This window comes from Oncorhynchus mykiss, chromosome 30, assembly GCF_013265735.2.
Source record: "Oncorhynchus mykiss isolate Arlee chromosome 30, USDA_OmykA_1.1, whole genome shotgun sequence".
Lineage (NCBI taxonomy): Eukaryota > Metazoa > Chordata > Actinopteri > Salmoniformes > Salmonidae > Oncorhynchus > Oncorhynchus mykiss.
The window spans coordinates 26200468-26217842 of record NC_050570.1 but is presented as its reverse complement, the minus strand read 5'-3'; the positions used below and the strand labels follow the sequence as shown (position 1 = coordinate 26217842).

The 17375-nt window shown below is 41.1% G+C and overlaps 1 protein-coding gene across 6 annotated transcripts in view; it reads right to left on the bottom strand.

The window, feature by feature from the left end:
• Window positions 1–15604, bottom strand: part of LOC110521622 (protein PRRC2C) — a 49855-nt gene extending 34251 nt beyond the window's left edge. For 5 of the 6 annotated variants that reach the window (XM_036969286.1, XM_036969289.1, XM_036969288.1 and 2 more), the window contains exon 1: window positions 15228–15604. The gene's annotated coding sequence lies outside the window, so the exon portion shown is untranslated. The remainder of the gene's footprint in view (window positions 1–15227) is intronic. The other variant, XM_036969287.1, reaches the window with a different exon arrangement.
• Between the last annotated feature and the right edge of the window lie 1771 nt (window positions 15605–17375).

Below are 17375 nucleotides of genomic sequence, written 5' to 3'. Positions count from 1 at the left end.
CTCTATACATTGCCCTGTTCAGCTTTCCCTCGATCCTGACTAGTTTCCCAGTCCCTGCCGCTAGAAAACATCCCCACCGCTAGAAAACATCCCCACAGCATGATGCTGCCACCAACATGCTTCACCATAGGGATGGTGCCAGGTCTCCTCCAGATGTGACACTTGGCATTCAGGCCAAGAGTTCAATCTTGGTTACATCACACCAGAGAATCTTGTTTCTCGTGGTCAGAGTCCTTTAGGTGATTTTGGCAAACTCCAAGAGGGCTGTCATGTTCCTTTTACTGAGCACTTCACCGCCTGATTGGTGGAGTGCTGCAGAGATGGTTGTCTTTCTGAAAGGTTCTCTTATCTCCACAGAGGAACTCCGGGGCTTTGTCAGAGTGACCATCGGGTTCTTGGTCATCTCCCTGACCAAGGCCCTTCTCCCCCGATTGCTCAGTTTGGTCAGGTGGCCAAATCTAGGAAATCTTGGTGGTTCTAAACTTCTTCCATTTAAAAATGATGGCGGTCATTGTATTCTTGGGGACCTTCAATGCTGTAGAATCTTTTGGGGCACCTTTCCCTAGATCTGTGCTTCAACACAATCCCGTCTCGGAGCTTTACGGACAATTCCCTTCGACCGTATGGCTCGGTTTTTGCTCCAACATACACAGTCAACTGTGGGACCTTATATAGACAGATGTGTGCCTATCAAAATCATCAATTGAATTTACCACAGGTGGACTCCAATCAAGTTGAAGAAACCTCTCAAGGATGATCAATGGAAAAAGGATGCACCTGAGCTCAATTTCAAGTCTCATAGCAAAGGGTATGAATATGTACGTTAATCAGGCATCTGTATTTTTTTTAACATATTTTTTATATATATACATTTGAAGGAGAAAAAAAAATCACTTTGTCATTATGGGGCATTGTGAGCAGAATCCATGTTAGAATAAGGCTGTAAAGTAACAAAATGTGTTAAAAGGAAAGAAATTGCCTATTCCATTTACTAATAAGCATGGACCCATTTCAAAAATGACTAAAAACTGATACATCCCTGTGGATTGATTAGGAATTGAACAACTGTATGGTTGAGAGGGATGAGGCAAAATTCTGTCTGCACAACTGATTGGCAAACGTGCTGAAAATTGAATAATCATGTGACTAAACTAAATTATATAAAGAATGATAGTAAAAAGATTAAGCACCTTAACTTTTTATGGCTGCAGGGGCAGTATTGAGTAGCTTGGATGAAAGGTGCCCATATCAAACGGCCTGCTCCTCAGTCATAGTTGCTAATATTTGCATATTATTATTAGTATTGGATAGAAAACACCCCGAAGTTTCTAAAACTGTTTGAATGATGTCTGAGACTATAACATAACTCATATTGGCAGGCAAAATCCTGAATTGAAATCAAAACAGGAAGTCAGAAATCTGAGCTTGTATGTATTCACCAGAGTCCCCAATGAAATCCCCTTGAGATATATATTATGTTCAACTGCCTAGGGGTTCCACTAGATGTCAACCATCAATAGAAATTATAATGAGGCTTATATGTTGTTGTGGGAGTGAATGAGAGCAGAATATATCAGATGTCTATCAAGCAGCCATTTTGTGATCGCGCTTTTTCCTCATGGTATTTACTTGCGTTCCATTACTCACGTAGACAAGAAGGAATATTCCGGTTGGAACTTTATTGAAGCTATATGTTAAAAACATCCCAATGATTGATCCTGTACTTAGTTTGAAATGTTTCTTTGACCGGTAATATCACTTTTTGAAGTTGTTGTCCGATATAACGCTGACCAGAATTTGCGTTTGGATATGTATACCAAACGCGCTAACAAAAGAAGGTATTTGGACATAAATAACAGACATTTTCTAACAAAACAAACATGTATTGTGGACCTGGGATTCCTGGAGTGCTTTCTGATGTAGATCATCAAAGGTTAGGGAATATTTATCATGTAATTTCTTGTTTATGTTGACGCCATCTTTGCGGCTGTGGTGTTTTTACTTTTGAGCGCCGTCTCAGATTATTGCATGCGTTTTTTTTTCCGTAGAGTTTTTTTAAAATCTGACACAGCGGTTGCATTAAGGAGAGGTATATCTATAATTCCATGTGTATAACTTGTATTATCATCTACATTTATGGTGAGTATTTCTGTTGAATGATGTGGCTATGCAAAATTACTTGATGTTTTTGAAACTAGTGAATCTAACGCGCCAATGTAAACTCAGATTTTTTTATATAAATATGAACTTTATCAAACAAAACATGCATGTATTGTCTAACATCAAGTCCTATGAGTGTCATCTGATGAAGATAAAATTAATCACTAACCTTGAATTATCTTTATTTCTGGTTTTTGTGAATGCAGTATTTTGCTGGAAAATGGCTGTGTTTATTGTGGTTTGGTGGAGACTTAACATAATCGTTTGTAGTGGTTTCACTGAAAAGCCTGTTTCAAATCGGACACTTTAGTGGGATTAACAACAAGATTACCTTTAAAATGATATAAGACACACGTATGTTTTAGGAATTGTAATTATGAGATTTCTGTGGTTTGAATTTGGCGCCCTCTATTTTCACTGGTAGTTGTCATATCGATCCCGGTATCGGGATTGCAGCCATAACAGGTTAAATGGAATTCTGGGCAAAAAGGCAAACTCCACATCATCATTGATTGAATCAGATGACTCATTCATCACAAAACCCACTGATATTGACAATTATATTGACAATTATGATTCTTTCATTGGAAAGATTAACGAATTTAGGCATGAGACGCCAGCAACAAACGCTGACACTACACATCCAAGTATAACCGATCAAATTATGAAAGACAAGCCATGTAATTTTCAATTCTGTAAAGTGTGGAAAAGGTGAAAAAAATATTGTTGTCTAACAACAATGACAAGCCACCGGGGTCTGACAACTTGGATGGAAAATTACTGAGTATAATAGCGGACGATATTGTCACTCTTAATTGCCATAACTTAAATCTAAGCCAACTAGAAAGTGTGTTCCTTCAGGCCTGGAGGGAAGCAAAGGTAATCCCAATAACCAATAATAGTAAAGCCCCTTTACTGGCTAAGTTAGCCAACCCATCAATCAGCCTGTTACCAACCTTTACTAAACTTTTGGGGAAAAATGGTGTTTGGCCAGATACAATGCTATTTTCATGTCAACAAATTGACAACAGACTTTCAGTATGCTTATGGGGAAGGACATTCAACATGCATGGGACTTACACAAATGACTGATGATTGGCTTAGAGAAATTGATGATCAAAAGATTGTGGGGGCTGTCTTGTTAGACTTCAGTGCAGCCTTTGACATTATCAATCATAGTTTGCTGCTGGAAAACTTGTGTTATGGCCTTATACTCCTTGCTATATTGTGGATAAAGAGATACCTGTCTAACAGAACATCGAGGGTGTTCTTTAATGGAAGCCTCTCCAACATAATTCAGGTAGAATCAGGAATTCCCCAGGGCAGCTATCTAGGCCCCTTACTTTTTACCAATGACATGCCACTGGTCTTGAGTAAAGCCAATGTGTCTATGTACACGGATGACTCAACATTATACACGTCAGCTACTTCAGTGAGGGAAATCACTGCAACACTTAAGAGCTGCAGTTAATTTCAGAGTAGGTAGCAAGGAATACGTTAGTCAAAAATTATTTCAAAAACTAAAAGCATTGTAATTGGGGCAAATCATTCACTAAACGCTAAACCTCAAATAAATATTGTAATAAATGTGGAAATTGAGCAAGTTAAGATGACTAAACTGCTTGGAGTTACCATGGATTGTAAAATGTCATGGTCAAAACATGTCGAAACAACATGAAGAACAGGAGCTAAGAGGAGAAATATGTCCATAATAACACGCTGCTCTGCCTTTTTAACAACACTATCAACAAGGCAGGTCCTACAGGTCCAAGTTGTCGCACCTGGACTACTGTTCAGTTGTGTGGTCAGGTGCCACAAAGAGGGACCTCGGAAAATACAACTGGCTCAGAACAGGGTTAGCACGGCTGGTCCTTAAATATACACGAGAGCTAATATTAATAATATGTAAATCTCTCATAGCTCAAAGTGGAGGAGGGATTGCCTTCATCACTACTTTTTTTTGTAAGAAGCGATGACATGCTGAATGCACTGCGGTGTCCGTTTAAACTACTAGAACACAGTTCAGACACCCATGCATACCCAACAAGGCATGCCACCAAAGGTCTCTTCACAATCTCCAAGTCAAGAACAGACTATGGGCAGAGCACAGTACTACATAGAGCTATGGCTACATGGAACTATTCCACATCAGGTAACTGATGCAAGCAGTAGAATCAGATTTGAAAAACAGATAAAAATACACCTTATGGAAGTGGGGACTGTGAAGAGACACACACAGACACATAAGACAAGCAATCTACACACAGGTGCACATGGATTTTGTATTGTAGATACGTGATAGTAGAGTAGTGGCCTGAGGGAACACAATTTGTTGTGAAAAGTGGAATGAAATAGAATGTATTTAAGTTTCCCCATTACAAGTGATTTTAATGGGTCTTTCTCCATTCTATTTGTGTTATACTATTCAATCGAAAAGTCAGCATTTTCATCCATTTCTGCACTTATTTGAGATCACTTCCACGTTGCACAATATGGGCAAGCAATCTAGGGCTTATTTTTTACCAAATGTTGCACTTGCGATTTGACTTGTGATTTAGAGCAAAACCTTTGGTGAACCAACAGGTCTAATAATCATTTGACTTCCATGATTCCAATTCTATAGTTTGAATACAGCGTTGTTTGACATGACAACGGATGAAAATGCCAGGGTGGAGTTGTTGTGAGAGGGTAGGAACAAAAGTGTTGATAAGTGTTTCTTAGGGAACCGTTTAATTTTGGCTATATGTAATGTTCTCTTAGCTACTTCTAGTAGCTAACATATTCATACTTTGCGTATTTCTCATTAGCAGCTTCATTAAATAGTACCCGCAAAACACCAGTCTCAAGGTCAACAGTCAAGAGGCAACTCGGCAGAGTTGCAAAAAAGCTATATATCTCAGACTGACCAATAAAAAGAAAAGATTGAGATGGGCAAAAGAACAGACACTGGACAGAGGAACTCTACCTCGAAGGCCAGCATCCCGGAGTCGCCTCTTCACTGTTGACATTGAGTCTGGTGTTTTTCGGGTTCTATTTAATTAAGCTGCCAGTTGAGGACTTGTGAGGCGTCTGTTTCTCAAACTAGACACTAATGTACTTGTCCTCTTGCTCAGTTGTGCACCAGGGCCTCCCACTCTTTATATTCTGGTTAGGGCCAGTTTGCGCTGTTCTGTGAAGGGAGCGTTGTACGAGATCTTCAGTTTCTTGGCAATTTCACGCATGGAATAGCCTTCCTTTCTCAGAACAAGAATAGACCGACGAGCTTAAGAAGAAAGTTCTTTGTTTCTGGCCATTTAGCGCCTGTAATCGAACCGACAAATGCTGATGCTCCAGATACTAAACTAGTCTCAAGAAGGCCAGTTTTATTGCTTCTTTAAATCAGAACAACAATTTTCAGCTGTGCTAACATAATTGCAAAAGGTTTTTTTAACAATCAATTAGCCTAACTTGGATTAGCTAACACAACGTACCATTGGAACACAGGAGTGATGGTTGCTGAAAAAGGACCTCTTTACGCCTATGTATATATTCCTTTTTTTTAATCTGCCGTTTCCAGCTACAAGTCATTGACAACATTAACAATGTCTACACTGTATTTCTGATCAATCTGATGTTATTTTTACATGGATTTTTTTTGTTGCTTTTCTTTAAAAAACAAGGACATTTCTAAGTGACCACAAACTTTTGAACGGTAGTGTAGGTGAGGGTGGATTCTCGGCCCTCACTAGCATGAAAACTAAATAGGCACAGATTGTGTGTGGGAAATTATTTAAGACAGACTCTCTCCAATACAACCCAACATTGCAGAGTTATGTGCATCCTTTCAAGCACACCATTCTCATTAACCTGTGGTGAGTTATTCACAATTTACAATGAACAAATAAGGTTTTATATGTAAGATGGATAAATAAAGTGCAAAATTATTGATTATTATTATTTGTGCCCTGGTCCTATAAGAGCTCTTTGTCACTTCCCACAAGCCGGGTTGTGAAAAACTCACACTTATATGTTTAATGTATCGTATAGTGTGTGCATGGCAGGCTTACAATGATGGCAAAAAACAACATTTGAGAGTGCGCGGACCCTGTTGCTAGAGGGGGTACACAGCTGAAGGCTGACTGTTTGAAGGGGTACGGGACTATAAAAAGTTTGGGAACCACTGATTTAGAAGATACTGTTGCAAAAACATCTTGATTAAGGTCTACACATCACTTGTATTAACAGGCTGTATAATGAATTACGTTTGCTCTGACTCAGTTCATTTATAAGCTAGCTAGTAAGCTTACTAGCGATTAGCGGCTAACCATTTTTAGGCCCAACTTGCTAAGAAAAGACAAACTAGCTCTTTGCAGATGTAACAAATTAAGTGTAATCATAGAACACTAGTGGATTTATATTAACCTCTCTGTGCACGGAACCCGGTAGCGGGCTGAAATTCCAAAACATACGGTGATCGCTACATAAAAAGTCATATTAAACATTCATGAAAATACAAGTCTCACATATATCGAAAGCCTAGAATCTTGCTAATCCAACTGCGTTGTCAGATTTAAAAAATGATTTACTGCGAAAGAATACGATGCGATTATCTGAGGATAGAGCCCCATAAAAAACAACTATTTCAACCAACACAGGCATAACAAAATCACAAACTGCATTAAAATAAATTGTTTACCTTTGACGATCTTCGTCTGTTTGCAATGCCAATGCTCATTGTTACACAATGAATGATCTTTTGTTTGATAAAATCCATTTTTATAGCCTAACACAAAACATTTTGTGAACCGCTTGCGTCGTGAATTCCGTCTCATTCCATTTGACGACACATTCGAGGGTAAATACCCACACAAAACGTGACTTTTCCAGTCATGTTTGGTTTCATTGCAATCAACTGGTTTGTTTGTAACACAACCAAACGTGATGGGCCATTTCGCGGGACGTATTGACTAAAATAAACCGATTTGAAGACAACAAGTAATGACATCACTGTGCACCAATGATATGACCACTGTTTCGTTGATTGACTATTTTAACCCAATGACCACTGATTGTCTTGAAATCTAGCTGGGTAGATAGCCAATGAGCTGAGGTAAATGGCAATATGCAAATGGTTATGTGTTGGAAGACCAACCCATGTAGTAAACTCAGGAGTAAAGAGAGTAATTCGCTATTGAAGTTTTATACCGGAAGGAGCTACGCATATTACGCACAGCATTGTTTGGTAAACGCGCAGATTCAGCTGTTTACATATCAATCAGTATGGCGACTAAGTCAGGGAAAGGTAAATCTAAGTCTAGATATACAGAGTTACACACAATTTTAGAAGAAATTGATCGGAAAAGTGAGACAGATTGTTGTAGGACGATTCATTTAGCGATTCCCAAGTGGAGGAATATTTTTTGAACGGAGAGGACATGTTTTGGACTGGTAAATTCTTCTCATGCTAATGCCCTTGTTTGAAATTAATAATATAAAATATTATGTGATTTTTATTTTATTTTAGAAGCAATACATAAAAATGTAATGTAAAGAAATGTGAGATGCGCGTGTCTGCCACACAACATTAAATAGCCTATTTGAGGCTGTTGAGGGGAGGGCAGGCCCACAACAATGGCCAAAGTGAAATGGAGACAGTAGATCTAGCAGGTATATAATAATATATTCAACCTTATGTTCCCTGTACATATACACATATATATATATATGTTTATTATACCTGTTGATACTCACTTTACAGCAGAAAGAGACTGCTATGGCACCTGGCATCAGCAGCACAATATTGTGTAGAGCTTTGGAAAAGTGGGTGGGGTTATATCCTTCCTGTTTGGCCCTGTCCGGGGGTCTCATTGGATGGGGCCACAGTGTCTCCTGACCCCTCCTGTCTCAGCCTCCAGTATTTATGATGCAGTAGTTTGTGTCGGGGGGCTAGGGTCAGTTTGTTATATCTGGAGTACTTATTCTGTCTTATCCGGTGTCCTGTGTGAATTTAAGTATGCTCTCTCTAATTCTCTCTCTCTCGGAGGAGGACCTGAGCCCTAGGACCATGCGTCAGGACTACCTGGCACAATGACTCCTTGCTGTCCCCAGTCCACCTGGCCTTGCTGCTGTTCCAGTTTCAACTGTTCTGCCTGCGGCTATGGAACCCTAAACTGTTCATATTTACTCTTGAGGTGCTGTCCTGTTGCATCCTCTACAACTACTGTGATTATTATGTTTTGACCATGCTGGTCATCTATGAACGTTTGAAAATCTCGGCCATGTTCTGTTATAATCTCCACCCGGCACAGCCAGAAGAGGACTGGCCACCCCTCATAGCCTGGTTCCTCTCTAGGTTTCTTCCTAGGTTTTGGCCTTTCTAGGGAGTTTTTCCTAGCCACCGTGCTTCTACACCTGCATTGCTTGCTGTTTGGGGTTTTAGGCTGGGTTTCTGTACAGCACTTTGAGATATTAGCTGATGTACGAAGGGCTATATAAATACATTTGATTTGATAGAGGACTGAGGGTCTTCCAAATATTGAAAGTGTGTAAATACACTGCTCAAAAAAATAAAGGGAACACTAAAATAACACATCCTAGATCTGAATGAATGAAATATTCTTATTAAATACTTTTTTCTTTACATAGTTTAATGTGCTGACAGCAAAATCACACAGAAATGATCAATGGAAATCAAATTTATCAACCCATGGTGGTCTGGATTTGGGGTCACACTCAAAATTAAAGTGGAAAACCACACTACAGGCTGATCCAATTTTGATGTAATGTCCTTAAAACAAGTCAAAATGAGGCTCAGTAGTGTGTGTGGCCTCCACGTGCCTGTATGACCTCCCTACAACGCCTGGGCATGCTCCTGATGAGGTGGCGGATGGTCTCCTGAGGGATCTCCTCCCAGACCTGGACTAAAGGATCCGCCAACTCCTGGACAGTCTGTGGTGGAACGTGGCGTTGGTGGATGGAGCGAGACATGATGTCCCAGATGTGCTCAATTGGATTCAGGTCTGGGGAACGGGCAGGCCAGTCCATAGCATTAATGCTTTCCTCTTGCAGGAACTGCTGACACACTCCAGCCACATGAGGTCTAGCATTGTCTTGAATTAGGAGGAACCCAGGGCCAACCGCACCAGCATATGGTCTCACAAGGGGTCTGAGGATCTCTCATCTCGGTACCTAATGGCAGTCAGGCTACCTCTGGTAACCACATGGAGGGCTGTGCGGCCTCCCAAAGAATTGCCACCACACACCATGACTGAACAACCGCCAAACCGGTCATGCTGGAGGATGTTGCAGGCAGAAGAGCACAGGGCGCCAGTGGCGAATTTGCCAATCTTGGTGTTCTCTGGCAAATGCCAAACGTCCTGCACGGTGTTGGAATGTAAGCACAACCCCCATCTGTGGACGTCGGGCCCTCATACCACCCTCATGGAGTCTGTTTCTGACCGTTTGAGCAGACACATGCACATTTGTGGCCTGCTGGAGGTCATTTTGCAGGGCTCTGGCAGTGCTCCTCCTTGCACAAAGGCGGAGGTAGCGGTCCTGCTGCTGGGTTGTTGCCCTCCTACGGCCTCCTCCACGTCTCCTGATGTACTGGCCTGTCTCCTGGTAGCGCCTCCATGCTCTGGACACTAAACCTTCTTGCCACAGCTTGCATTGATGTGCCATCCTGGATGAGCTGCACTACCTGAGCCACTTGTGTGGGTTGTAGATTCCATCTCACGCTACCACTAGAGTGAAAGCACCGCCAGCATTCAAAAGTGACCAAAACATCAGCCAGGAAGCATAGGAACTGAGAAGTGGTCCATTGTCACCACCTGCAGAACCACTCCTTTATTGGGGGTGTCTTGCTAATTGCCTATAATTTCCACCTGTGGTTTATTCCATTTGCACAACAGCATGTGAAATTTGTCAATCAGTGTTGCTTCCTAAGTGGACAGTTTGATTTCACAGAAGTGTGATTGACTTGGAGTTACATTGTGTTGTTTAAGTGTTCCCTTTATTTTTTTGAGCAGTGAAGTTACCCATGTTATTTTGTAAATGTATATATTTCTTTCTTCATATTTTTTTCATTTTTTTTTTTTTTGGGGGGGTGTGTTAGAATACCATTTTGTATATAGTTATTTGTTTCAAAATGTATACCTTCACCAATTTGGCCACTTGGGTACATTTGGGCTACTTGTGTGGGACACCTGGGTGACTTCCTGATAAATGTCATGTAGCACCTCATTTTGGAAGTTATCATTCTGAAACTTTGCACAAGTACTGTTGCCCTCTTATGTTTTTCACTGAAATTGTCCCCATCATCCTATCTGAATGTTTATTTTTTATCTTGTTCATTTTAAAGATGATGATACAACAATAAAAATAAAAAACATGTTTTCTTTCATTGTTTTATCTAAACCAGATCTATTGTGTTATATTTTCCTACATGCAATTCACATTTACACAAACTTCAGAGTGTTTTCTTTCAAATGGTACCAAGAATATGCATATACTTGGTTCTGTGCCTGAGCTACAGTCAGTTAGATTTGGGTATGTCTTCAGGCGGAAATTGAAAAAAGTAGGGGGGGTAGCTCTAAGAGGATTTATTAACAAAGTGAAAACAGCATTGTTGCATTGACCAGACACATGTGAGGCTCCCGAGTGGCGCAGCAGTCTAAGGCACTGCATCTCAGTGCTAAAGGCGTCCCTACAGACCCTGGTTCGATTCCAGGCTCTATCACAACCGGCAGTGATTGGGAGTCCCATAGGACGGCTCACAATTGGCCCGGCGTCGTCTGGGTTAGGGTTTGGCCGGAGTAGGTCGTCATTGTAAATAAGAATTTGTTCTTAACTGATTTTTTTAAACCGTCTCGCGGTTGAGGAACAACACATGTGCTCGAGTGACAGGGAGCGGGAATAGGTCTGTGTGGAAAGCAGCATAGAGAGAGAGCGCGGTGAGAGATGACTCAAGTAGCGAAGTAAACTATAAAAATAGACGTTACACACGTCGTATCACATTTAACAAACCAAACATTCAAATACCATTATAGAAGGTAAAGTAAAAACACAAACCGGTCCATGCAGCAATACAGGTATATCATAAAATATGGTATACTGCCCCCAGCCCTAATCAGTGGTAACAACAGACAAAGTGGAGAACTTTCATTTGATTAGGATCCCCGTTAGCGACAGCTACTCTTACTGGGGTACGACACAACGATCTATCTGCAATATTAAAGCTGATCTACCACTAATAAAAATAAAACACTGCCTTATTCTGTCAAGTCCCACATAACCCAGCCATGCCCCCAGAGGTTGTTGCCCACCTGCTCTATACGGCCACAAACCCAGATTCAGTTCAAATCATGTCCAGTAGTTTCTCTCTGCAATTCAGTCTCCAGCCTTACCTTGCCTTATATTTGGATTAAGACGTTTGTATCCAAATTAACACATACACTGAGTGTACAAAACATTAGGAACAACTTCCTAATATTGAGTTGCACTTCCTTTTGCCCTCAGAACAGCCTCAATCCATCAGGCCATGGACTACAAGGTGTCAAATGGTTTCACAGGGATGCTGGCCCATGTTGACTCCAATGCTTCCCACAGTTGTGTCAAGTTGGTTGGATGTACTTCGGGTGGTGGACCATTCTTGATATGCTCCACCGTTTCTTGTGTGTAAGAAACACAGCAGCGTTGCAGTTCTCAAACCGGTGTACATGGTGTGCAAACCGGTGTGCATGGCACCTACTATACCTTGTTCAAGTGCATTTAAATCGTTTGTCATGCCCATTCACACCCTGAATGGCACACACACACAATACATATCTTAACTGTCTAGGCTTAAAAATCTTTCTTTAACCTGTCTCTTCCCCATCATATACACTGATTGAAGTGGATTTAACATCAATAAGGGATCAGATATCACCTGGTCAGTCTGTCATGGAAAGAGAAGGTATTCCTAATGTTTTGTACACTCAGTGTATGGCCCTTATAACAGTAACCCTGTCCCTTTGCCTCCAGGGAGAGCTGAGAGAAGAGAGGAAAGATGAGGAGCAGAAGGAAGGAATGGGATGTCACCTCTAGGCAGTAAGCAGATAGATGTCCTGAATTATTCCTTTGTTATTTGCTTTCACCAAGTACTTTCAGATTGCTGGAAATTATGGAAATTAAACAAGGAACCCCTTTTACAATATTGAGATGGGCCCTGTGGCAGGAAGCTACAGATGGACATAAAACTGTGCAGTGCACTGTGCCAGTTGAGGAGGTGGATATCAGCTGAGTCACCACTCACTGCCTCACAGTGATACAACAGCAGTCAGATGATAGAGATGTGCACCTTTCCCTTTCAAGGCAATTAAATATGCATCTAAATACATGGGCTCCGATACAGGAACCACTCACTGCCTCACAGTTTTAGTTTGAAACGATACAATTGAATTGGAGAACGAATCGATGCAATACACTAACATTTGTTGCATAAACACATTCATTTTCCATTCTAAATTAAAATCTGCTGCTGTGCTGGATCTGTCTGAGCTGACTGGTGTGTGTAAATTATGTATGTCTATGGTGTATGTAATATATAGGCACCTGAGCTGAGCCATATCAGATTAGGGGAGGGAAATGTAGCCTGTTTTTTTATCGCCCAATTTGGTTCTGAAATCACCATAACCCACTACTTGTCATTTTTTTTGGTTAAGTGTTTACTAGTAATGTATCAATATTCAAAATTTAGAAATTAGCTATGACATAGACAATGAATATAATGCACAACTTTGGATTTTACCCTTTTGGAAGTTTACGAAGTAATCTCTTCTCGCTTCGGCCATGCGCCCCGCAAAAGTGATTGCTGTCCTGGTTATGAAATTATCGATTTTACCCTATATAAAAAAACATGAGCATATACACTGTTTAAATTAGGGGGGAGCTTTAAACGGTGAAACAAAATTAGGCTCCTTGGAAATCCCTAACTTAAAAGATACATTATTCACAAAATATAACTAACAAGTCCCGATCATTACCGGAAAATAAAAATTAAACAAATTCCTTTGCCACACAGAGGCTCTAGTTTTATGACTGTAGCCTAGTGCCGGTTTGATGACTTGTCATTGGACGACAACAGCAAGCTACACGCATCACTTGTGAAAAGCAAGAGCACCAGCAGCCTAAATTATTAAATTCTCTCTCCCCGCGGGAAGCACGATGTAGACTATCTGCATTGTGAATTCACACTGAATTTTCTATATTTCTGTTATCGCTTTAACGGAAAAATTATTTAAAGGCTGTTTAAACATTAACAAAAGTTGTCCATCCGTTACTTCCCTAGTTCAAAGCAAAACTACCAAAACTATTGTTGATGGTTAAGTTGTGCAATCAAAATAAAATCTATTTAAAGCCCCGTTCAGCAAGTACAGTATAGCCAGATGAGAGTTGTGTGTCGGTTAGCTTACTTTTATTCTTGTAAAACAAGTTTACAGCACATTATAACAATGGCCTAGGCAAATGACATAGGTTGTCACTCAACTAATAATATCAACTAATAAAGCCTAATATCACGCAAGCCATATTAGCATTTGAATGCTGAAGGTGCCTCGCAGATGTGCAAGATCAGGAACAGGCCGCCTACCTTGCGTTGGTCAGCATGCAAAGCTGGGCACAGCGCGCAGTGCCTACCAGAAAGCCATGCTGAACACACAAACCGCACACCTACACTGATATGAAATAAATGGGGCTAGTAAGAGAGTCCCACAAAGGGCTTAACCTGCAATTTTGATTTGATCCATCTTGGTTTAAAAATCAGTAGACACAAGGGAGAGGAGATGCAGTGATGTAAGACACTTTATACTACTATTGCGATGCAGCCCATCCATAGTATTGAGCTGCAGCCTCTTGGGAGGAAGGAACATCAATATCTCCCAGTCCGTAGGGAGATGGAATTAGATGGTGCCTATCTTTCCCAGTAATTATGGAATAAGGCCTGCAGTCATCTTCATATAACAAATGACAGAAAAGATGTCATTAAATATGGACTTCAACCTACTTTTGAGCAATAAACAAAGTTGACCTATGGGTGAACTATACACACTTTTAGGATTTCCAATGTGAGGCTATCGTTTGAAACAATTTACTCTCCTATGAAATGGCCTCAACTGACCAACAGGCACACAAAAAACCTTGGTCAGACAGGGAGGATGAATCACTTCTTTTCACCATCTCCTCTGACACAACAGTCTGCACATTCACAGATGCACTCACTTCCTTATACACCAGGTCAAATCGCTGCCTGGTCATTTGCATACCAGTCACATACCAGAGTGCTCAATAAATACATCTGCATCGTCAGTCATTGGGATCACTGGTACCTGAGGTTATCAACATACATTGTGGTTCATATAACTTACTAATGGACATGTCCGGCAGTCAGGATCATTGTCAACACAAAACATGTTAAAACCGGTTGACTGTGTGGTTACCAATTGTTTAGGTGAATGTGTACGAGTTGTGCATCATCGATGTATAAAGGATAGTCATAATAATAATAATTTCTAAAGTGTGGGGGGGGGGGGGGGGGGGGGGGGACATGGACACAGTCACGTCAAAACCACAATAGTTAAGGTAATGTCTATGCAACGTGTTCAACCCTCAAACACAAATTTGTAATATCAGCAATGTTCAAGGCTGAGAGATTTTTGTAGAATCTCGGTGCAGCCAAGTAGTGAAATGGTAACTAGTTCACCCGCAGGAAGATGCCTGGCTTCATGGACCATTTTAGGCAGGGTGGGTCACATTGGCCCGACGCAGGGGCCTCTTCTAGCCCAAAGCACCAAACCTAATCGAACACAAATTCACGATATCAAACATGATTCCTCACCCCAGTAACAGTATATTGGATTGTTAACGGGCTTCAACCGTTCAGATTTAAACTACACACTGCAGTATGGTGGGTTAACCATCTACCTAGTTGAAAATAGTCCGAACGTTCAGTTTCGGTTTTGAATTCTATTTGCCATCACATCCACATTCGGCTTCGCTAACCTGGCTTTCACCACTAACTATTTAGCTAGAACATCATTGACATGGCGACCTACCGTCACCGCCGGTCCCTTTCTTCTAGTCTGTCGTATGCCTCGTCTGGGTTCGGCCTGTTTTGTGCGAGTGTGTGTGTGGCCGGCGGATTACAAAAGCTACCTTGCTAGTTCGGCTAACGATACTAGCTAGCGTGGAAGCTAGCATCCAACAAGCTCCTCTCGACTTGCACGGGCCTGATGCGTTTCTGTTGCCTACACCGTGCCCGTTCTTCTTCCCCGACGTGTCCTCCGTTATTTGGACGTTAACAGGCTCTCGGCTTGTGTTTCTGTCTTCTTGAACACCCGTTGTCTCGTATGAGACAGTATTGAGTGAGTGAAGGCGCCGCGGCCTGTCGCACAATCAAAGATGGCAGACCGCCAGTCCACGATCGTCACTAGTTACCACAGCCACAAAGTCATAATTATGTCTAAACTCCGCCCTTTTCTACAATTTATCTTCTTAAAATCTGATTTTAAACCTTAATCACACTGCTAACCGTATGCCTAACCTTAAACGAAGACTAAAAATCTAATTTTTGTTTTCATAAATTTTTACGATATAGCCAATATCTACTTTGTGACTGTGGTAACTAGTGACAACCCCAGTTCCACGGGTGTCTGACATCATCACCCACCCACAGAAGACGGCGGCTGCGGAGCAATTCAATTCAATTGCGGAGCATCCGTCTTGGAAAAATATTAATGATATACTGACAAGATACATGTCTCTCCGTCCTAACAATGGGAGTCGTTGTCCACAAAGCGGCACGGCGTTACTAGCCTCATACCATGAATATTCATGGTCGTCTCGAGACAACTCCGTTATATAAGAGTTTCTTCTAAAAGTGGCCGGGATCTCACGTATCCTACATATCAGTACATTCCTAACAACTTTATCATTACGAAACTTCCAATAGATCAAATAAACCTCACGTAGCAAATAAGCCATACATTTTTCAGTTTACTAAATTCGACACTCTGATTGACCTCCGTACAAAAACTCCTTGCTTGGTGAGCGAAACAACGAAAAAGCGCCACCTGCTTGCTGGAAGAAGACAGTTATTCCGCCGAGTTGGGCCTGTTCTTCTTCCTCTCTGGTTTAAGTTTTAAAACTCTGTGGTAGGATGAAGCCACAGGTGAGCAGACACTGTCCGTGTTTGAGAAGATCAAAACCGTAGGGTAAATTGTGACTGACTGACAGATTTACAAATAATAATGATCTGTAGATTATTATTTATGATGCAGGGTTCTTTGCGGATCTGTCAGTCTGCAGTTGCCTGCAATGTCGAACAAGCCCACTGCAGTAAGGTTGGTTTGTCATTTTCACTATTTAAAAATGAAAGACTACGGACAGTGTCGGGAGAATGAACTGATCTTCGATCAGTGTCTAAGGGCAACTTCTAGCTGGAACAAATTGTTTGGAGTGCTTGGCTTGGTACCCTACTGTACCTCATCTCTGCACCATTAGCCCACATGTCATAAGAACACCCCACTGTCAGGAGTGGATTGGACATCTGGCAAATAGCAGACGGGATAGACCATTTTTTTGTTGGGTGGGCTGGTCGAAATTGACACACACACAAAATATTTGTATATACACTACATGACCAAAAGTTAAACACGCCATCAGCAAAGAGACCTTACGACTCTCAAAAAAACATAAAGGGTGTGTATAAACGTAGAACGAGCACGTTCTACGTTGTCACTTCACTCTCCTCTCCCCCCATGCACTCAATATTTGTTTTTATCTGATCGTATAACATTTCAAAATGCCATTGCAGGAAAAACGCAAGCTTTGGAAGCCTTTCCCTGTTGAAGATAGGAGGGTCTCAGCTTTCTGTTGGTACAGTGCCTTGCGAAAGTATTCGGCCCCCTTGAACTTTGTGACTTTTTGCCACATTTCAGGCTTCAAACATAAAGATATAAAACTGTATTTTTTTGTGAAGAATCAACAACAAGTGGGACACAATCATGAAGTGGAACGACATTTATTGGATATTTCTAACTTTTTTAACAAATCAAAAACTGAAAAATTGGGCGTGCAAAATTATTCAGCCCCTTTACTTTCAGTGCAGCAAACTCTATCCAGAAGTTCAGTGAGGATCTCTGAATGATCCAATGTTGACCTAAATGACTAATGATGATAAATACAATCCACCTGTGTGTAAT